Here is a 23,431-nt window from a genome sequence, read left to right as displayed (position 1 = left end):
AAATAATTTGGTGCCCACTATGATGGTGATTTGTACTTCTTGGATATTTTCCACTTAGGACACCAGACAAAAAAAACAGCAATAAATCTATTATAAGTTAGTCAAAAGCTACATTGGTCCAGCCAACGAACTGAAAGCAAGAAAGAGGCTTTGGTTTCTAAATCCTTAAGATGTTGTGCCAACTGCTGTGCCCTTCCACAGAAAGGATAGGATTTTCTCTAGGTTGCCTTTTTTCAGATGGTGCAAGGTTGCTGTGCAAGAAAAGGAAAGTGAGCTAGCAGATGGCTTGTTTACTAACAACCAATACAGCTTTGAGGTAATGTCACCCATCTGCTTTGCTCAGTGAGGCCACTGAGAGTTTGTTTATGGTTGACCACTTCATTTTACTCTGCTACTGCCACAAAATGTTAGTATGGAGTGATCATCACAATAGCATTACAATATCAACTATGCAGCATAACCAGCTCTAAATTCAGCTGTGACCTGAAATTATATTACTCCTCAGTTCATCAGATTAATTTAGCCATTATTCCAAAATTCCAGTTTTCAGACAGCCTTCCTGACCCGCGGACGTGCAGTAGTTGTGTGAGATTTTAACTCTTCAGCAAGACAGACATATTTGGCAGAGTTCAGGATGGGAAAAGAGCGGAGTTTTATCTTTCTTATTTGTGTTTGTCTCCTTTTGTTGTCTTAAAAGTAGACAGAAAGAAAGCACTTCTTTCAAAATACTGTGCATGTTTATGAACATGAAGGAGAAATTATAGTTTTCTTGAGGTTTAATGTTATTGGTTGCTAGTACACATTCTATAATATGGCATTTTAACTTCATGAGTCACATCCCCACTCCGAAAGCCTTATTGAGTAGGTGTTGCAGGTGAATCATTACCATAATTATGGGAGTCCAAAGAAAACAAATGATAATAAACCTTTTAAGTGTTTGCAGATTTATACTGCTTTCTTTTTACTATGCCAGATGGGAGGAAATAGAATTAATTCAATCATTTTGTTTTATATTCATGAGAGTCACAGAGCAAAAGTCACTACGGCTGATTATAATGGGCTCTTGAAACCACTTCTGTTTATGGCATGAGTGACTTATATATTCCAGTTGTAATTTGAGTCATTTTGAGAAAACTAAGATTTCATTTTCCAGAACAGAACACCTAAATTTACAGCTGACATTTTCTTGAAGTTCCCACTATGGACGGGTGAGGTAAGGCTATAGTTTAAACTGTATATGATTTATATCTGAAGAGAAGGGTAATATGTGTTATTTCACACACAGATTTTCCTTTCCTTATGGAAGGAATAAACCCAGGGAAATAGAATTTTGTTCTTTTTCTGAACAATACAAATTAGCAGTGGAACCCAAACTGGATTCTCGGGTGGGGGAGGGGGAGGGGCTCCTGAGCAAGAAGTCAGCACAAGATGGGTTGTTTTACTATTCGAACAATCCCCAAAGATATTACCGTATTTTTCAGAGTATAAGATGCACCGGAGTATAAGACGCACCTACCGTTTTTTGTGAGGAAAAGAAGAAAAAGAAATCTCCCTCTGCCTCTGAGCAATTTTGCCTCCTTGTAGCAAACAGCAAACAGCCTGCTTTACTTTCGTTTTCATTTTCAGCATAGCTTGATTAGCAGAAGGAAAAAAAAAAAATCTGCTCCAGCAATTTACCTCTTTGCAACAAGCAGCAGAGCCCTGCGCAAAACAGCTGAGAGCAAATCAGCTGAGAGTCAGGAGGCCGAGCCAATCAACTTATGCTAATTAGGCTGTGCTGAAGCTGAAAGGAGCTGTTTCTTCTTGCTGTTTGCTGCAAGGAGGTAACTGCTGCGAGGCAGAGGCCAAAGGGTGGGGGCCAGTGGGTGGGCTACATTCAGTATATAAGACGTACCTAAATTTTCACCCCCTTTTAGGGGGGAAAGAGGTGCGTCTTATACTCTGAAAAATATGGTAGGGTTTTTTTAAAAAAATGTAGTAGAACAAGTGAAAGTTTTCCCTCCAATCTATCTCATTTGTATAACTTCATAATATACAGGTAGTCCTCGATTTACAATAGTTCATTTAGTGACCATTCGAAGGTACAACAGCACTGAACAAAGTGACTTATGACCATTTTTCACTCTTATGACGGTTGCAGCATCCTCATGGTCACGTGATTTACATTCGGATGCTCGACAACTGACTCATATTTATTACTGTTGCAGTGTTCAGGAGTCATGTGATCCCCTTTTGTGGCCTTCTGACAAGCAAAGTCAATGGAGAAATCAGATTCACTGGACAACCGTGTTATTAATTTAACAACTGCAATGATTCACTTAAAAAACGAGGCAAGAAAAGTGGAAAAAAGGGGCAAAACTCACTTAACAAATTTTTCACTTAACATAAATTTTGGGTTCAATTGTGGTCATAAGTTGAGGACTACTTGTATTACAAAGAATATACTGTAACATACAAAATACCTTCCCCCTTGAAAAAGAATGTCAAAAAACCTTTTTTTTTCCCTTCCAGGGAGAAAATTCCAAAACTGGGAACTGAAATAATAGAAAAGTTATTGAAATCAGATACTTACAGTTAATCCTGAGGATGGGTATCATTTTCCTGGAAAAGTTCCTGCATTTCGTATTCTGTACTGTGGTAAACCAAAATATTCAAGGGTCATTACTAGTTACCATAACATCCCACCACTTACTCTGTCATGCAGACAACTTACTCAACAAAAGCCACACATAAGACGAAATGTTGATGTTTAAGTAGTTTGAAATGTATTTTTCCAACCAGCAGATCATCATGACTTCTTTTTCCACAAACTACCTTTAAGGCCAACACCTCAAAAATAAATTTTGTCTTAAAAAAATTTAGAATGGGTAAGGAAAGATCTGTATATTTAGATTTAACAACCTCTGCCGAATACATTTTTCAAATGAGGCATTTCCTTCAGTCTGCTACTTCCTGATTTAAAGTTATATCCTGAAGTCTACTTTTTATAGTGTTTATTTTTTCTGGTTCTTCAAACAGCTTTTGGGACAAGACAGAAGAGTCAAACTAAAAAAAAGGTAGCAGCTTCCAGATGGATTCTTTTTACCTTTTCCAGAAAAAATATAAGGCATAACTATACTGTCTTTCTCTTCTTAGACAATTATCATAGGTATGTTAAAAAAAAGTAAAAGCAAAGATGATAAAGTATGAAAGACTGACAAATAGAAGATTATATTATCTAAAATGAGGATGCTGCAAAATAAAAGTTTCACCTAGAAGCACCCAATGTTGGCTAATTACTCACCCAATAATTAGTTACAGTCTATAGTGCTAGAATTTGGCAACATAAATGGCAGGTAACTTCTGGTTGACCAGCTGTGTGGTATAGTATCTGTATCAGAGGTGGGTTTCAGCAGGTTTTGACCAGTTCTGGAGAACCGGTAGCAGAAATTTTGAGTAGTTCGGAGAACCGGTAGTAAAAATGCTGACTGGCCCTGCCCCCATCTATTCTCTGCCTCCTAAGTCCCAGCTGATTGGGAGGAAATGGGGATTTTGCAGTAACCTTCCCCTGCCACAACCACCAAGCCACGCCCACCAAGCAATGCCACGCCCACCAAGCCACAGCCATAGAACCGGTAGTAAAAAATTTTGAAACCCACCACTAATCTGTATCAAAAGGATTTTCCAACATCAAAGCTCTGACTTTCATATACTTGGAAATTCATTTTATAAAGTACACATACACAATGACAAAAACCTGAGCAAAGAGAGCCGAAGATGCTTGCATTGTTATGGCCCCTAGCTATAATAAAAATTAAAACTTGAAAATAAAGTACACATTGAAAATGGACTGCGGAGACCACTAATTTGTATATTATTCTAAAGTTAAAAAGCCAACTGCCTAAATTTGAAAATCTCTTCTTCTCTTTGATGTCCGGGCCAAATGGCCCTCCCACCTGCATATGAATACATCTGTATGCAATTGCGAGTAATTCCTTTGGTACCTCAGTGCAGGCATGAGAAGAATTAAGCCAGAGGTCTTCAAACTTGGCAGAATTCTGGGAGTTGAAGTCCACAAGTCTTAAAGCTGCCAAGTTTGAAGACCTCTGAATTAGGCGAATATGTACAAAGCTGTATGTGTATCTGCTTCACCACATGCTATGTTGTATACATAAACAAGCACTACATCAAATGTCTCTGTATCTCCAGAAAGTCCAATTCAGTATCAGTGTGAACTATTCCAATGACGTTCTGTTACACAAACTCCTATTCTATATGAGCCTTGGCATTTCCCTCTACCACAGAGCAAATTCGAGCTAGGAGTACTTCTGCTTTCGACATCAAGCTGTGTATAGCTCCCTTACAGTGAATTTGTTGGAATTTTTATGTGGAGAGGCACAGTATGAGCACTTTGGTTATGTGTGTGGCAAGACATAGGAATGTTTGGACTGACATCTTCTCCTCCATTGCACAGCACTGTGTGTATAAACAGTGAAATGAATCAGCCTTTTATTGAGACAGAACATTGGTCCAGCCAATGTTTTCACACTGACTAGTAGTGGTTCTTCAAAGTTGGAAGCAGCCTCATTGCTGGAGATCCTGTTTAACTGGAGATTTAGAGGACATCTGCAATTCTACAGTCTTGATTATAGAGGAGAAAGTTAATGTATGGACCACACGTTGTTTCCACTATAACTTTGTGCACCTGTACAATAAGGCTGCTTCCAACTTTGAAGAACCACTACTACCAGTCAGTGTGAAATATGTCGAGGCCATATATTTGCAAAACTGTTAGTTAGAATACAATTTACATAATCCCTACTTAACTGCAGTCATTTCCCCCTAGGAATTATGGGAATTATAGTTCACCTTAAACAGACAGCAGCAGATCGAAGAAATCTGAAATAGTACTGTAAGTAAAGGAGCCAGAGAAGTCCAGTGAAACAAGAAGTGGCTTCTGGGTCATGAATGAAATATATTAAATAGTTTCTGAAATGTAAATAAGAATTTCATTGGTGTGCCATCTCAATAATATAGCTGATGACCACAAACCTTAGGAAACAAATGAAAATGAAAACATCTTTTCAGGTTTATTTCTCTAATATTAACGTTGTGGTCTGCTGGCGGCTTGCGGAGCTGGCAGCAGAATCAGATAGTAAGGAGGTTGGGGAGGAATGTGGGCCAGTCCTGGATCTGGGGAAGGCTCGGATGAGGGCTCTGTTTTGGAGGCAGAGAAAGGGCCATCTGGGAGGTACGTGCTGCTTCTGGAGCCTCCAGAGTTGGACCTCAGCGAGGCAAAGGAACAGGGGGAACCTGTTCCCAGTGCGCGCATGCACAGATCTGCCAGAAGGCAAGAACAGTTAAAACAAAAGGGACAACTCAGGAGTAGGGCTTGGAGATGATTGGCCCCTCCCATAAGACTTAAAAGAGGAGCAAAGGCACGTGGGCCTTTGCAGGAAGCAACGTTGTTAATTCTGTTCAGTTTAAAGTCTGAAGCTCTGTTTGATTCTGGACTCCATGTGGCTTTGCCAGTTAGGTCTTTGGCACCATGTCAAGGGAGATAAAGGTGGGTGATTATCAGCCTTATCCCGAAGGACTCTTTACAACTATTTGGGACTCATCTATAAATGAACAGAATTCACAGCTGTTGCAACAAAAGAGGTTTTTGGAACTACTCGTATGTTTTACTGACTCAGGAAGCTTAGGTCAGAACATTAACTTTGTCACTGTTACCAATATCAGAAGCAGTACAATATGCCTAAGACACCAAGATATTTGCTACTGAGTTGGAGAGCTACTTTTAAATGATTGTGACAAAATACATAAAAATCAGACCGTAAATATTTGTTTCGTGTTTTGTGAAACTGTAAGTCAAGTTGCTCACAATGGGCACTATTCTTCAGTACATCTTCTCTTTGCCATTGCTTATTTTTTTTTTTTTGCCTTTCTCTGAAATCAATGGGCACAATGTACAGAAAGACAAGATATCTGTAGACTGTCACTCCTTTCCCAGAGGTCTCTTGATTAAAGAGGGCAGGTGATCACAAGCACAAGGAGAAACAGGGCTAGTCTCCAAGAACTACTGGCACTCCTCTGAAGAACAGGTTTCAGTCTATCTTCCTTGATTCTGAGACCACAGATCAGATATCACTCTAAGCTCTGATCAGATATTTGACCTGTGAATAGGTCTATTAAAAATATCCCATCTCATCCTTATGGATGATTTGTGTCTTCCTCAGAGGCCTGGGAGTTTGAGGGTTCTGTGTAGTATCTTAACTGTTCTAGCACTGCACTCTTCTGGACAGAGAGCTCTAATGTTGTTCCTGGAATCTGTTTGATCCACTCTCCCAACTTAAGTTTCCAGTTCTAAGTGTTCTTATCACCACTGGGACCACTTTGGCATTTATTTTCCACACCCTCTCTTGCTTGCACTAGTCCTTTGTGTCTTCTCATTGTCCTGTATGTTCTCCCTATATTGTTCAGTTTCAACTATTGGTGGCTGTGTGTTTCTGTGTTGTGGCACTGCAGTTGGGAATATACCAGTGGTGAAATTCAATTTTTTTTTACTACCGGTTCTGTGGATGTGGCTTGGTGGGCATGGTGTGGCTTGGTGGGCATGGCTTAATGGGCATGGCAGGGGAAGAATACTGCAAAATCTCCATTCCCACCCCACTCCAGGGGAAGGATACTGCAAAATTCCCATTCCTCCCCACTCCTGGGAGAAGGTTATTGCAAAATCTCCATTCCCACCCCACTCTGGGGCCAGCCAGAAGTGGTATTTGCCAGTTCTCTGAACTGCTTAAAATTTCCACTACCGGTTCTCCAGAACCTGTCAGAACCTGCTGAATTTCACCCCTGGAGTATACCTTGCATGATTCTTTGGAGAACAGAGCATTTATCTTCTTGGCCTGTATCTCTCTAGTACACGGGTGTCAAACTTGCCGCATCACGTTTCTGTCTTGTGATGTTTCACAACGTTTTTCCCATTTGTGGAGCTGGGGTAGGCATGGCCTACACGTGACACATCTGGCCCATGGGCTGCCAGTTTGACACCCCTGCTCTAGTACATCTCCTTAGGCTGGTAGCCAGTGCTGTGAACCTTTGTTTAGCACTCTCCAGGTCTTCAGATAAGAGTCAGGCCCTTGTATTTTCTCAATAGCTGAGTCATATCCCTAATCTTCACACCCTTCTTTGATTCTACTAGTTGACAAACCTGTCTCTGACCTTGATCTTAGCTTCTAACCTCATTTTCCAGGAGGGTTATGTACTACTATTCTTCATGATTGTCTAGTCAAACATATCCAGGATTGCAGCAGCTATAGGATATACTAGTTCATTGGTTTGAGTTATGGTGGTAGTAGCAAATTGTGTGAAGGCGCTATTGGCATTTTGTAGCATACTATCTAATGGTACATCTTCAGTCAATCTTGGTAACCAGACTTGAGGGTTAAATGTAGCTAATTTATGATCTTATGTCTCACATCAGCAACTGTGTTCTGTAATAGAGAGGTCGTAGTGCCATTCAGGTATTGGCTGCACATCATTGTTCTATCTAGCATTGAAGAGCAGCTTCTTCTTCATCATGTTGAAGCATTGGGTAACTAGGTGTTTTTCAGTTAGTGTAGACATATATCTTCTGTCCATCCATAGTTCCCTCATATGTTTCATATATCCCTTCTCATTAGGTCTGCTGTTATAGTAGCATTCCATTGATTCCAGGTTCTATTATCCATTTATAGCTTGTTCCATATCTATCCAGCCTCTTCAGAGATTTCAACCTACATTCCTTGGTTCTGAAAATATAGATCAGCTATCACTCTAGGCTCTATTCATATATTTGATTTGTGAAGATACACACACACACACACACACACACACACACACAGACGCACATACATGTGTGTGTATGCGTATGTACATATGTGTATTTCATATGCATTTGAGGTCAATTTCCTTTCATATGCATACAAATTTGTAATTCTATTTGAACATTTTTTATTTTCCACTTTTGCAGGATTCAATTGCATAAATTTTCAAATGTGGCTACAGGAAAAGTATGAGGCCAGTGAGAATTATCCTGATCTCTCCACCCGTGTTTACAGTCTCTGTATGTCTTTATATTCCTCAGCAATTTTTCAGTTGCTAGGATGGCATCTCTCTGAAGGTCAATAATTAATGCTAATGGTGACAAACAGGAAATAACTGATGAAAAATTATTATTCCATCCTCAGAGATAGCACCTAAAAGTGCATTAGAGAATAAAAATACAAATAAAATAAGCTAATAAAAATATGTGCTGAAATGATGTACATAGGAAAGCATATTGTGTACAAAAGTAGCAAAAAATTGTACAAGTACTTGTGTGTACTTTATAAAAGAACAAATTGTCTTAAACAACAAATGGGAGACAAATTGTGAAACAGTATAAACTAAATTATAGCAAAGTAAACTATTTCCGGGCATGTAGCATCAATGAATTCTCTGCATTGCTCAACCAAAAAATCAAAATTGAATCTTGAAAAAATGTACATAGCTTGAAAAACTATCTCTATTTCTGTTTACTGTAAAAAAAGATTTCTTCAATGAATCTAAATCTAATCCAAACTAAGAGATTATAAATATGTTTGCTTATAAACTTATTTGTATATCTTTGGATCGTGACTAATTTATCTGTATTCCTGATATTATCATTATCTAATAATCTGGTGTGCAATTACTGAACATTTTTGTTCTAATAGGCAATCTGACACCTGTGAATAAGTGGAGGCTTATCAGCCCTTTGAGATAGTCCAGATAGGGTAGATATACATATGAGCAGTAACACTACCTTTATTGTAAAGTTACATAACAGAACCTTGCAAATCTGAAAGCGCTACTCCCCTTTCCTGTTTTTATTTTTCAGATAACTAGGAAGGGTCCCTTCTGAGATCTTTCTGCACCCTTATTCCTTCTTTGGACTTGGGTTTCTCTTATCAGACCATTGCTTAGGCTATGGTCCTTCATTCTTTGTCCCAAGGTTATTCTCACAGCCCATTACAAGCAGGGGTGGCCTGCTGGGGGTTTGCAGGGGTTCAGAAGAACCTCTAGCTAAGATTCTGTGCAGTTCAGAGAACCTCCAAGTCCCATTCCTTACTGGCTCCTCCCACCCCGCCCTTCCAGGAGTCCCCACACGGCCGATTTTGGATGCAGGTAAGTGCAGGGCGCGTGCAGAGACTCAGGGAAGGCGAAAAATGAGCCTACCGGAAGTTAAGGAAAGGGCCTCTGGAGCCTGGGGAGGCCGTTTTCACCCTCCCAGAGGCTCAAGGAAAGCCTCCAGAGCCCGGGGAGGGCACACACACCCTTCCCGCCATGGTGCAGGAGGCTGACTAGGCCATGCCACCATGGCCATGGCCACCTAGCAACTGGGCAGAGAACTTCTTGCTAAAATTTTTGAAGCCCACCCCTGATTACAAGGCCTTTCTCTGCATTTCTGAAACAATTGTGCCTATTTTTGGCAACATTAATGCACAGTGCTTTTGCTTGCTGAGATGACTCCTATTTTAAGAACACAAGTAATAGGCCAGGATGAGCCACAGAGAAAAGATTAAAATATTACATCATGCATCTTGAGTTAGCAGTTGGTAATGTTGTTAATCTGGCATTTGTCATTTGTGGTATCTTTGCAAGTATAATCCATTTCTGGTCAGCCATAAATCTCAATACCATAAGAAGTATAGGTAGTCCTCAATTTATGACCACAATGGAACCCAAAATGTTTGTTATTAAGCAAGATAGTTTTTAAGTGGGTTGTTAAGTGAATCATCTGGCTTTTCCCATTTGTTGGAAGCCAGCTGGGTGTGTTACGAATGGTGATCAGATGACTCCAGGACAGTACAATTGTTATAAATACATGCCAGTTGTCAAGGGCCTGAATTTTGATCACATGGTCATAAGTCACTCTTTTCAGTGCCATTGTAACTTTGAATGTTTGTAAGTCATGACTACCTGTAATAAGGGACGCACACTTGATGTCTCTTTACCTCCGATGCCACAGGTTGCCATGTTACCTGAGTTTTTCTTATTACACCATTTAATCCCAGTTGCATTTTATTTCAAAAATATCTGTCATAATATTTTTCTATACATCTCAGATGTTCCAAGTCAATGTATTTTTCAAAATGTTACAATAAAACAATGCCGCCTTTAAATAAGAACACAGTCTGATACTGAGATAATGTGATTTCTTCAAAACCTCACATGAAAACAATGTCAGCTTGCAATACAAACACCTGATCTAAATCTTTCTTGGACTGAGAATTTAGCTGAGAGTTCTCCCATCCACACCCCTGCCCAACGACTGTAATTGGGTGATTTCTAAAGTTGAGGCTCTGCAACTTCAGAAAGCATTAATCATGGCAAAGGATGCAAAATCTCTTTAAATCAGTAGGACTTAAACCACGATTAATATAAATTCTATTGATTTAGATAAATAAAATGAATAAAATGGGTGTTTATGACAAAAAAGAAATTCATTTGCTTGAGAAGAAGAAAGGGTTTTGCAAAAATAGCCACATTCTTACACAATATTGCAACCATGGTGGGAGGGGGGGGGCAAACCAATAAGAAGTTAAATGGCTGCTAAAAAAAATATACATCACTTGTACTAAACAGCATATGTCAGGTTGATACCAATAGATTCCATAAATTATGGACATTATCATCTCTGAGATGTCACAATGGAATGCTTTAGTAGATTACAGTATTAGTGTTGGGTAGAAAAATCAAAGAGAGATTTCTTTGCATTCTTATCATGAAGCCCCAAGAAAGAAATTAAGGTAACAACCCTCTTCCTTTCACTGCTTAATTAACCTCTCTTCTCTGGGTGTGATGCTGATATGAATGGTGAATTTTATTTTTTTAACAATAAAAAATGTTCATTAAAAGTCAGTATTCCAGGATTTTTTTTTTTTTAAAAATCAAACCGTATTTGCAATTTAACAAAATATGAAGTGAGATAATCTCTAACCTCCTCCAAATCCTCATAAAAGGAATAAGAAAAAAAATTTCAAAGGCTTTCTAAACATTCTTAAGAATGTTACTTTATACATATAAACATTTCTTTCTCCAATTAACTTTCTGAGTTGTCACAAAAAGACATTAATTGGGAAGAACTTGTCTGATGAAGATCCAGGAAGATTCTTTTGAAAGAACCAGCCTGTTGTTTCAATTTTGTCTTATTTATTCATTAAAATGCCATTAGCTTGTTGAAATGAATAACTGGAAGAAATTATCTCTGATCACTCATACAAATATTAACTGTCTGAAGTTCATGAAGTATTTAAAATAACATTTACCCACAGATAGCATGAACTTCTCATTAAGATTCAAAATAAAACACAAATGCTCCCTTGCATTGTTTGATGCTCCCAAAAAATTGAAGTTAGCATGTAACATATTTTATGTTAATGAAGTATTCTCTCCACAAGCTGTTTTCAAAATTACAGGTACATGGAAAAGTAAACAAATATTTAATAAAATATATGAACATGAATTACTTTAGTGAAGATGAAGTTAAGAGATATGCAAAAGAGAGAGGAAATTTATGTTAAATGTGGAGGTGTATGTGCATGACAACCCAATCGGCCAGCATGGACTGTGATGCAACATCCATCATCTTCCCTGTTTTGATCTTTCTCCATAGATGCTATCCGTCAAATGTATTCTGAGCATGAAATCTAACATGGTCACCCATTCGGCTCTTGTTCTACAAGATCATGATCTATGATCTATGCAGAGATCAGGGTAGATCACTACCAATTTGCAAACAGCTTTTCAAATTAAGTGATACAGGTAGTCCTCAACAGCTGAGCCCCAAATTTCTATTGTTAAGTGAAACATTTGTTCAGTTTTGCCCCATTTTACGACCTTTCTTGCCACAATGGTTAAGTGAATCACTGCAGTTGTTAAATTAGTAACACGGCTGTTAAGTGAATCTGGCTTCCCTATTGATTTTGCTTGTCAGAAAGTCGCAAAAGGTGATCACATGACCCCGGGACACTTGAAGGCACTGTCACAAATATGAATCATTTGCCAAGCGTTTGAAATTTGATCATGTGACCATGGGGATTCAGGAAAGGTCATAAGTGTGAAAAATGGTCATAAGTCCCCTTTTTCAGTGCCCTTGTAACTTTGAATGGTCACTAAATGAACTGTTGTAAGTCAAGGACTACCTATACATTCTGTAGATGATGCAAAAATCATAGCCAAGCTTTTTTCCTGTAATATCAAGAACATTTATATAAGATGTTATCAATCCAGGGGCTTTCTATTACCAGCCTATCATAGGATAAATGTTACATCCCATTCGTCACTCACGAGAATTTAGGGGCCTAAGCAGAGGTGAAATCCAATTTTTTTTTACTACCGGTTCTGTGGGTGTGGCTTGGTGGGCATGGCAGGGGAAGGATACTGCAAAATCTCCATTCCCACCCCACTCCAGGGGAAGGATACTGCAAAATCCCCATTCCCTCCCACTCCCACTCTGGGGCCAGCCAGAGGTAATATTTGCCTGTTCGCCGAACTGTTCAAAATTTCCACTACCGGTTCTCCAGAACCTGTCAGAACCTGCTGAATTTCACCCCTGGGCCTAAGGGCTCAGGGCCCAGTCCCCAAAATATTACCAGAGGCAAACTATGAAATGGTTTCAGTTAAGAACACCACAATTTAACTAGAGTATTTCATCATCTTCCTCACAGAGTTCCTCAGCAGAAGCCCTGAATAAGCATTTAGAACATTGCAGTCAGTTATGTTCTATTAATAGTCATACACATACACACACACATACACAACTAATAAAGCCTCACTTCATCTTCTCTGTATTTTAAGCAGTTTAAAAATTTATGGTGACAGCAGCAACTGCAGGTCAGGGTAACCATTCTTAACCAGGTTTTATTATTACAGCTTGCAGTACTTGACCCAAGGCCTTTGCCAAGAGATACACCCGATATAGTGAGAATTCCTTTCAAGACCTTGAGTCAAGTTCTTGTGTTACTTGAGAAGATGCTGTTCTTGGCTGATTTCATCAGATGGGAGGTGAAGGTGTAGAGGGGAAAGATCGCAGACATGTTAGCTGTCAGCTCTTCTGCTCTAGCCATGAAATGCTCAGTATGTGAAAAGCTTCAGATGTACATGAAAGGGGTTTTATTTCCTGTTCCACAGGAGCAAATGGTGTCAGTATGTGACAGGACCATTTCCTTTCCTTTAACATGCCTCAATTTATGGTGGCAACTTTCTTCTCTCTTATCAATTCTGGGTTGTTGTTTTTTGTTGTATTGTATGCATAATTAAAGAAACAGCAAGTATTCTTTGAGCTGTCATATAATATACTAAAAGATAAGTTATCTATACTATCAACATGGGCTGACAGTATTGTTCCTAGACTTCAAGATTAATTGGGGAGTAAAAGGGAGGGAGACTTTATACTAATAAAGTATTTCTAAGGAATAATCTTATATGAACTTGAATATTAGAAAGGAACATTCTGAATGTCCTTAGTGCACTGTGGGGACCTCAATGGACATTGGTATTTAAGAAACCTCTCTTTTTTTCTTTTGGTTCTGTGCCAGTTTGTTTGAAATTGGAGCATATCTTTTATTTATCAATACAGGAACCCTACAAAGCTTGTGTAGTGCTCAGTCAAGGGTATATGGTGCTACCTCACAACAACACAAATATTTATATATTTAAAATATTCAGGAGGAGGAGTGGTGTTGTCATCCTCTAAGCTTTGCACCCTAGACCAGTAGCTACTCAGCTTCAATTTAAAGCTGACTCTGAGTATTTCAGGAACTTTAATCTTACCCCACCTCCTAGCCCTGAACTTCATTTTCCCAATACCAGTGCCAGTGTTTACACATTGTTTAGAATGTTTTCCCCTGACTCCAGCTACCATAACAGCATGAAGTCCTGATTAGAGTTACTGGGAAAAGTCCCTGGTTGCAAATATGAAACCATGCTATCATTTAATGACCATAGTTTGCAACAAGCTTTTAAGTTCAAGAAGAAATTAAGCTTGGCGGCTATATAGCTCTTTCTTATAGTACATGTTCAAACTGTATGCAAGGCCAAGAGAGTACACACAGTGTAACTGAAAATGTGGAATGGGTCAAAATAAAGAGAGTCCAGAGTCTATAGTAGTTCCTAGAGCAGGATGCTGGTCGGATTATGTTTTTTACACTCTCATATTTGTTAGCTATATGGTAAACACTTCTGGCATTCCCTTCATATTCAAGAGTGGAAATGTAACGAAGTGGTTTTTTCATCTGTGGGATTCCTATAAGGCATATATAAAAAGAAGAGAAGGTCAAAGAACATGATGCCAACCCAGAAGAAGATAGAGAGATAACATCAAAGACACACTACATCAGTTAAGGCCACCAGAAAAGCAAGAACCAGAACCTTGACACAGAAAGGGGTAAAAGAAGAGGAAGAGCAGGAGGAGGAAGAAAAGGAAGAGGAGGAGGAGGAGGAGGAAGAGGAAGAAGGAGAAGGAGGAGGAGAAGAAGAAGGAAGAGAAAATAGGAAACAATCTGACTTCAAACTACTTTGTATGGTGTGGTAGCATGCTCCTAGAATTGAGAAAAAGCCCACCTTGTCTCTTATATTATTAGTCTAACTATCCTATAGGGTCAGGACAGATATACGAATTATTCAGTCAAACCCAAACCAAAGTAAATACATTACACCCAGGTACTGTTTTAATGCTGGTCACTAAAACTACTCTTTTTTTTAAAGAAAAAAGTCTTTGTGTCATTTATTATTGCTATTTTTAATTGTTTTTGTTACAAAAAATTTCTTAACATGCTTCTGAATGATCAAACTTGAATAGTCCTCCTGGAGTATTATTTCAAAAGCTTATTCTGCTTGCCGCTGCTATGAACTATGGAGTCCTTAGTGCTCTCTGAGCTTGATTGTTCGTTTGCTGACATTTTATTACTCAACTAGGTAACATCATCTGTGCTAGTGAGTGTGGGGTTTGCTCCCTGTTTATACACCCCAAGGACTCCACAGTTCAATCCTAAACTATACATATTCTCTTCTGTTGGAACCTGCTATGAATATTTATGAAATCTAAACATGACAAATGTCTTAAGATTTTTCTCAAAGGTATGAGAAATATTTTCTTCAAGAAATAAAAATACCTCTCTGTTACTGGTTTTTTCCTGTCAGATATCAGTGCTTGATCCAAAATGCTCTAGAAATCTCAGGTTTGTTTACAGCTTTGTCCTTGACAAGCATTTTTAGAAGCCTGCAATCAGCACAACAAGCCATTTGATCTGTCCTTTGGCACCCTCCAGCTGCTACTTGGAATTTCAACACTGTTTTATTGCACTTCTTGTCCTCTCAAAACTGCAATTTCATATGGGTTTCTTTTATCTCAGAAGAGATCACATGAATGGAGAAGCACTGAGGCTGACCAGAGATATTTCCCAGAAACATTTCAGGCATAATGTCTTAAGATAGATGACCAGGAAGTTTTACATAGAATAGGAAGAGTCTTAAGCCCTGCCTTTGAATTGGAAGATGTGGAATTAACCCTTTTCTCCCAGCTCCAATTCAGGTGATGAAGAATAATTTGTTCTGCATGGTCAGTACAGAAATTTAAAAAACACAAATAAAATAATGTCACATGTCACTTCGTTAGAAATGAATAGTTTTATGACCAAGATCATGTCAACTCAACTTTGAAGAGGCCACCAGCTCAGATTTCACCAACATTTTGTTCACTCAAATCTTACTTGGTAGCTGGATGCCTTCTAAGTACCCAAAAAATAAGTGGGATTATAGACTACAGCAATGCATTTACACACTTTTTATACTTGTGTGTATATGTGCTTCAAGCAGAAATAATGCTGAATGGAAAATTAGCTCATAAAAGGAAATATTCAACATTTCTTTTTCCAACATTTTTCTGTTCAAAATAATTTCTTGTGGGTTTTAGGACTAAACACGCTTCGAACCCACAATGTATATGGAATGTGGGAAAGGGATTTGGAGGCAGAAACATCAACCAAAGAATTAAACCTTCTCTTTGTAAATTGTTTACTGCTATTATAATGGTTGGTTGCACAGTCAGCCAGATGTTTAGACTAAATTTGGCATTTATATATACCTATCAAGTCCTTCCCAAGGACCTGGGATAGGCAGATATTGTTTTCATAGTATGAGAGGTATCATCGCATGACGTAAGCTATATTATTATTATTATGGTTCATTGCACAGTCAGCCAGATATTTAGACTGGATTTGGTATTTTCATTCACCTATTGAGTCCTTCCTAAGGATCTGGCAGTGGTAGGTTTCAAAGTTTTTTACTACTGGTTCTGTGGGTGTGGCATGGCTTGGTGGGCCTGGCTTGGTGGGCGTGGTAGGGGAAGGATACTGTAAAATCTCCATTCCCACCCCACTGCAGGGGAAGGATACTGTCAAATCTCCATTCCCTTCCCACTCCAGGGGAAGGTTACGGCAAAATCCCCATTTCCTCCTGATCAGCTGTGACTTGGGAGTCAGAGAATAGATGGGGGCGGGGCCAGTCAGAGGTGGTATTTACTGGTTCTCTGAACTACTCAAAATTTCCGCTACCGCTTCTCCAGAACTGGTCAGAACCTGCTGAAATCCATCTTTGGGACCTGGGATAAGCAAATGTGAATGTTTGATGGTTTTAAAGGCATTGTCACAGTTGTTGTTCCAAGTAAGGCTGCCTTTTGCAATTGACTTATGGTAATTTTGTCAGAAATCCATAAATTCAAGTAGTACTTCAGTTGTTTTGGGATTGCAGCCAAGATGCCTATTACTAAGGGTACTACCTACAGAAAGACAGTTTTGGGGTGGGGTGGGGGTTGTTGGAAAGGCTGAGAGCCACACATTGAATACAAGTAAGCTGGTAGAGAAGGGTTTGTAAAAAGAGTTTTGAAGTTTTCCTTGCTTTGCTAACTACAGTTTGCCTATCTGAGGGCTTACACTACAATTTGTTATATTTTCCCTTCTCCTGCCCTTTCAGTGTCTTTTTAAAATTGAATAATAAAAAGACCAAAGGCCAAAACTACAGCTATAGAGCTAGAAAAGAAAATAAATTAGTGACATAAAGCATTTTTATAACATCACACAACCACCACAGAAATGTTATAAAGCCTGACCTCATTACTGTTATTTTGGTACAACAATTTTTGAATTATTCTAGAAGACATAATTCACTTGGGGAAAAATGATGCAAGAACAAAAACAAAAGCAAGAAAGTAAATAAGTAAAAACTTTTGGGTAATATTGGAGTATAATATTTATATTCAATATTCCTATATAGCAAATTGCTTTATTAAGAAAATATTTAATCTAACTAAGAAATTCTAACCAGTTATGGATGAATGTTTCCTTGATTTTATGATTTTTCAAAGCTTTTTGTCCTATTTAACTTTTTATTGCAGCAATTTCCCACTCTTTTAAATACCACGGTCTCAAAGCTGCAGGAATCTGAGTGGCTTTGAGGCCTAGAAAAGAGAACTTGAGGAGTAGAGTATGAAGTATAGATAATCCTCGAAAAATCTTATCATATACAGGACACATTTGCCTCCTCACTAGCTCATGTTCAGCACTAAGTAATCTCCAGCCCCCTTATATGGCTTTAATATGATTCTAAAGATGTAGTTTAGAGGTGAACCAAGTCAAATTTCTTTTTGGAAACATCCTTTTGATGACAGGAATAGAAATATATTGATGTAACCAAGTGTCAGAATTGTTCTGTCCATGAGCATTCCAGTCAAGCCTCACTAATCATTCTTCATCAATTCTTTGCATGGAATGCCAGAGTTTGGTTTGAGTCCAATATTTTCTCTTTGTGAGGTCTGTCATTGCTACCATCCATGAATAGGGTTTGGCAAATCTATAATTTTTCCTCAAAATCAGAGCATTTGAGCAATATTTCTTCTTGTTTTATTTCTAATGGCAAATTCTAATGGCATAAAGCATGGGCATGATTACTGTGGAGAAGATTTATTAGGCATCCAAGATGCTCAATATAGGGCAAACTCATGAACTCTTTTTTTTTTTAAAGTTAAATTTTATAGGAGATGAAGATAGGAATGCAGACACAGGAACAGACAGACAAGTTCATACGGGAGAAGATGGCCTAAAGGTATTCCCAGCTGGTATTGATTTGGTTACATTCTTTACATCTTAAGAAATATGTTTAATTGCTATTGTTTACTTACTGCTTAACCTATATAAGCCACAGGTATGTTGCAGTTAAAATAACTATGGGGGAAAAAAAACCATTGCTTTACCTGAATTTGGCTGATTTCCAGTTACTGAGATTTCACATTCCTGCTTTTGTCCTTTTCGGTTCTTTTCCCTTTCTGTTTGCCTTTCATTTTCCCCTCCTATTGGTAATTCAGTGTAAATCAGGTAATTCTTATTTATGATATTAGCTTTGTCATTTGAAAAGAGGAATGCCACTCCATTACAGAGATATGAAAACTGATTTTGAAAATAGTTGAGTTATGAAAAATCCTGTAAATATGCTTTCAGCTCCATTGGAATAGATTTCAAAATTTTTGATTTTTTTTTTAAACTTGGAAAATTTTGGAAAAAAGTATTTCAAAAGTTTTTTTAAAAAATAATGCTACATTGTAGTGGCCCTCTATCCAATCAAGACCGATATTTGAGAGGGGGGAGGGAAATATTCTACTGATGTTCCTTAACATTTAACATTTGGTGGGAATCAGGTTGAAGTGTCTGAAGAAACTCAAAGAATGATTCAAGTCAAAAGTATCCTGTCTGTAACATTAGGGAGTTGTCAAATTCCTTCTTATAATTGCTGAAGTAAATAACATAAATCAAGCCTCACTAATGCTTACTACTTATGTAATTGAATTACCGTATTTTTCGGAATATAAGGTGCACTTCTCCCCCCCAAAAAAAGTGGGTGGAAATGTCTGTGTGTCTTATTCAGCAAATATTGCCGAAGCCCCGGCCACCTGCTGGCCCCCCCTTTGGCCGTTTTTGGCCTCTGTGTGTCACATTTTCGAACTCTGCATGCCCCATTTTAGACCCGTTCCAGGCTGCAGGGATCGCCACAGCACATTGCCGCCGATTGCCGCCTCCACACACCCCATTTTTGGCCTCCATTTTGGCCAGTTCCATGGGGCGGGCTTCCCTGCCACCTGGAACGGCCTGAAAACATGATGCACAGAGGCCAAAAATGGGGCCTATGGAGGCCAAAAACACGACACTGGAGACGGTGATGGGCTGTGGCAATTCCCATAGCCTGTAACAGCTGATTGGCAGTATTCCGGGAGACTGATCCAGCCACCAATCAGCTGCTCATGCTGAATCAGGCTGTGATAACGTGCTGAAGCTGACCAGGCTGTTTGCTGTTTGCTGTTTGCTGCAAGGACGCTAGCCAGATGAATACCGATGGATGCTGGTAGGCAGAGGCAGATTTTTTTTTCTTGTTTTCCTCCTCAAAAACTAATGTGCGTCTTATACTCCGGAGCATCTTATACTGCGAAAAATATGGTATTTGGAAATATGCGTAATGTGATCCCTTTTGTATGCATTTTAACATGATACACAAATACAGAAAGAGTTCAAGATTTAATACAAAGCATTCTTGCTTTTTAAAACTAGGCTTGTAAACAAGTCCGCATTACTAGCTCAGATCTCTGAATCTGAAAATGTTTGCATATATATCTGAAATTCTATACTGTATAACAAAGAAATTGGGAATAAATCATGCAAACATTGGGAAAACATATATATTGCATTAAATATACTTGAATGTGAACACAATATATGTAACAGAGAATTGCTTCCCTCTGCTTCTAACTTTCCTGGCCCAAGCTGCTGAAATTGATAAAAATATATTGTAAGAGACAACCTTCAATCACCAGGGACTAACCCTTATCATTAGGAAAAGTTTAGCAGGGATGGATAAATTGACTACTTTGATTAAAGACAAAAACACAACTACTTTTTTTTTTACTTGGAAGCCGCTTATGGACTTCATGTTTAAGGATGGGAAAAATTAATTTTTGATTTTTGATTCTACTGATTTGTTGTTATAGAACTGGCTAGTTTATACTATTGTGTAAAAATAAAAAGTCAAGGTTTGATGTTATTATATTATTATTCTGTTATTATCTTAGTCAATGATTTTTCTTTCTTTTTCTCCTTTTTCCTACACTTTTTCCTTCTGTTTTCCCTCCCCTATCTTTCCTACTTTTTTTTTTTTGTATTTTTGTATCTTATATTAGTAATAAATAAATAAACAAATGCGAAAAATGAGAATATTGCTACTGACAGCAGATTCTGGAAGGGAACACACTGAACTGAAAAAAACCCTGAGTACTACATGGCCTAAATCGTTTCTAAATCAGTTTCATTGCTTTCAAAGTACAATAGAAGAAGACTCCATAGATAAAGGCAACATTATTGTGAATCCCATCTGTTATTGGAATGGGAGATGACGCCATCTTGTTTTTCATCTTAAGTACAAAATCGGTTCATTGCCTTCAAAGTACAATAGAAGAAGACTCCATAGATAAAGGCAACATTATTGTGAATCCCATCTGTTATGGGAATGGGAGATGACGCCATCTTGTTTTTCATCTTAAGCACAAAATGTTTTGAGTCAATCTTACTTACCCCTAGCCAGCAGGGAAAATAGTTATATTGGAAATGGAGATGGAAGTGGTGATCTAAACCATCCGGGAGGGCAATTGTGAAAGAAAGATTGTGGAATACAAAGCTACTATATAGGATATTATATAAGAACAGCTAAACTTCAGGAAATAAGTAATGATGATGAAAAATATTAAATGTTTCCATGTTTGTTGAATAATTACGTGCTTAAGCCTTTTTATCAGCTGTTGAAAGATATAGAATTTCAGTTGTCCTCAGCTCCCAAGGTTCATGGCTGCCCTGGCATGTGACAGCCTCCAGCATTTAGGCTGCCAGTCAACTGAGAAACTAGTTAGGCAGAAGGAAGGAATACCAGAAGCTAATAGCAGTTGTTAAAATTAAATTGGCACTCTGCAAGGTGCTTGTCTCATCATTTGAAAGTTTCGGTTTAGATTTTAAAAGGAATTAACCCTATTCCATTTCTCAAACTTCTAAAATGTAACAGCAGATTGTTTTACTAGTTAAAATGAAGCAGGCTAATGTTAGAATTGGCATTTATTGTTGTCAAAATATTTCTGCAGATATGAATGGGTGTTGCATGCTGGTTTTAATCAATCTTAGTGTGCATACTTACAATTCGATATAATTTTCTTCATCACCAAGTTGTGTAGCATTATTGCTTACATTTGCATATGTTAGCACGCTAAAGACTAGGGTGATGTGAGATAAGCCATTTGCAAGCAAAATGAAAAGAAAATGCTGTACAAAATTATTTCAAGCCAGATACCATGCAATACACTTTAGTCTCATGTAAATTGGCTAAGAATGAAGCAGTTAGCTGGTGATATTTCGGGGGGTGGGGAGGACAATTTTTTAATTACTAAAAGTTTTGAAAGATTAGGAGATTCTTGGCATGAGCTTAGCTATATTAGGAAAGATTGCTGGGTGATACATAGTATATGGATTTATATACACAAATAGTGCAAAATCACTATTGCCCTAAATTGCTGCCTTCTGTAAAGGCATGTTGGGACATGTTGTCAGAGCAGTTTAGTGATTGGCAGATGGTAACACAGCTGGCAGGACATGGCTTATTCCAGTATTGCTGGTGTTATTTTATTTTCAGCGATAATTCTGGGAACATTTAAAATTGCACTTCCCTTATACTGATATGAGTTTGAGCATAATGTTGGCCATTTTAAATAGTCTATAAGATTAGCTAGTTGTTAAATGAGAGTTATGATAGATATTTTTATATAACTTTCTTCCACATATTATTGCTTTCCATTTTCATCTTATCAAGCCATAATTATTCATTAGTTTGGGAAAGGCTACAAGATTATATATTTTACTCTTCAATACTATTTATGTATTTTTTTAATACCCTTCCTTTATTATTTTTACAAATAACTCAAGGCAATGACCGCATCCAACACATCTTCCTCCTATTTTCCCACAACAACAATCCTATGAGGTGAATTGGGCTGAGAGAGAGTGACTAGCCCAAAGTTACCCAGCTGGCTTTCATGACAAGGTGGGACTTGAACTCATGATCTTTTGCTTAGTAGCCCGGTGCCTTAATCACTAGTCCAAACTGGCTCTCCAGCCTTCAACAGTCTCTTTTCACTATTTGTCTCTCTTCACTACTGTATTACCACTGAAACCATTTTGACAGGGGTCTCCAACCCTAGGGCCACAGCCCACGACCGGGCCTGATCCCTTTCGGTTGTGGAAGTGATAGTGGAAGGGATGTGCTCACCCACAGTTGTGTGCGCACATCCCCAGTTGCACAAGCAGTGGGCAAGCACATGCACACATGCTCCATTTGCACGAGCGGGTGGCCACGCATGCCTGCCATCGAGCAAATGGAGCTGCATGTGCCTGCCACTCGTGCAGAACCATCCCTCCCCCCGTCACAAAATTGGAAAGGTTGGGGAACTCTCCATTTTGATATTGAATGCAGATTTTTTTATTATTATCTCCATAATTTGATGCTTTTTGATATAGCAGGATTCTATTACAAGTTAGGAGCAGAAAGTGGAATTGCTTGGAGACATGGTTGCAATGCCCGCAAGACCTGACATCTACTTAAATATCTAACAAGCCATTAAACTTGGTGGAACAAAAGCAGAATTAGCTAGTACAATTGAACAGATTAAGATCTCAATTCAGGATGCACCATTGTTCTTTCTGTCAATTAATCTCAACACGACCACCTGGCATTTGTTTTCCGGGTACCATTTGAAATTATCTATTAATTTCAATTACTTAAAAATGCGTAAAATTACAAACATGTCCAATGGCACTGTATTCCCATTGCATAACCCTCTCTACTTGGGCACATGCATAATGAAAACCCTGTTGAGTCCATAATAAAATCCAGAGATTTTTCAAGTCTCAGAACTGAATGTTCAAATTTTGTTGCTTGCTTCTTTTTCTAACCAGACAGCGGAAGCTGCCAAGAAACTTTCTGGGCGTGCAGCCCCTTTCCGTATTAGTACAGGAGTGTATGTATTTATAGCATTTTACCGGAGTAGCTGAAAATTAGATCAGATGCTGATTGTTTTACCCTAATTAAATTATATTCTTAAGTATATGTAATTTTCTTTTCTCATACGCACATAGTTTAATATGAGAAGATTAAAGCTCTAAAGAGAGGAAGGAGAAATGGAAAGCAGAACTTTCTCTACAATAATTAAATCTTCAGGTTTCACTTATATATATATACTGTATATATAAGCCTTACTGAGGCCATCTTGTATATCTTCTAAGAAAGGCTTCCTAGAAGTTTTCCAATATGA

The 23,431-nt window shown here is 38.3% G+C and overlaps 1 long non-coding RNA gene across 1 annotated transcript in view; it reads right to left on the bottom strand.

Moving 5' to 3' along the window:
- LOC139313929 (uncharacterized) overlaps positions 1-23,431 on the bottom strand; it is a 75,074-nt gene that overhangs the window by 19,968 nt on the left and 31,675 nt on the right. The window contains exon 2 of the long non-coding RNA XR_011600164.1: positions 2,573-2,632. This is a non-coding gene — a long non-coding RNA (uncharacterized lncRNA). The remainder of the gene's footprint in view (positions 1-2,572; positions 2,633-23,431) is intronic.

Source organism: Pituophis catenifer, unplaced genomic scaffold (genome assembly GCF_029215685.1).
Source record: "Pituophis catenifer annectens isolate HBS135680 unplaced genomic scaffold, rPitCat1.0.hap2 SCAF_3, whole genome shotgun sequence".
Lineage (NCBI taxonomy): Eukaryota > Metazoa > Chordata > Lepidosauria > Squamata > Colubridae > Pituophis > Pituophis catenifer.
Note: the sequence above shows the minus strand (reverse complement) of the source record. Positions and strands in the feature narration are given on the sequence as shown.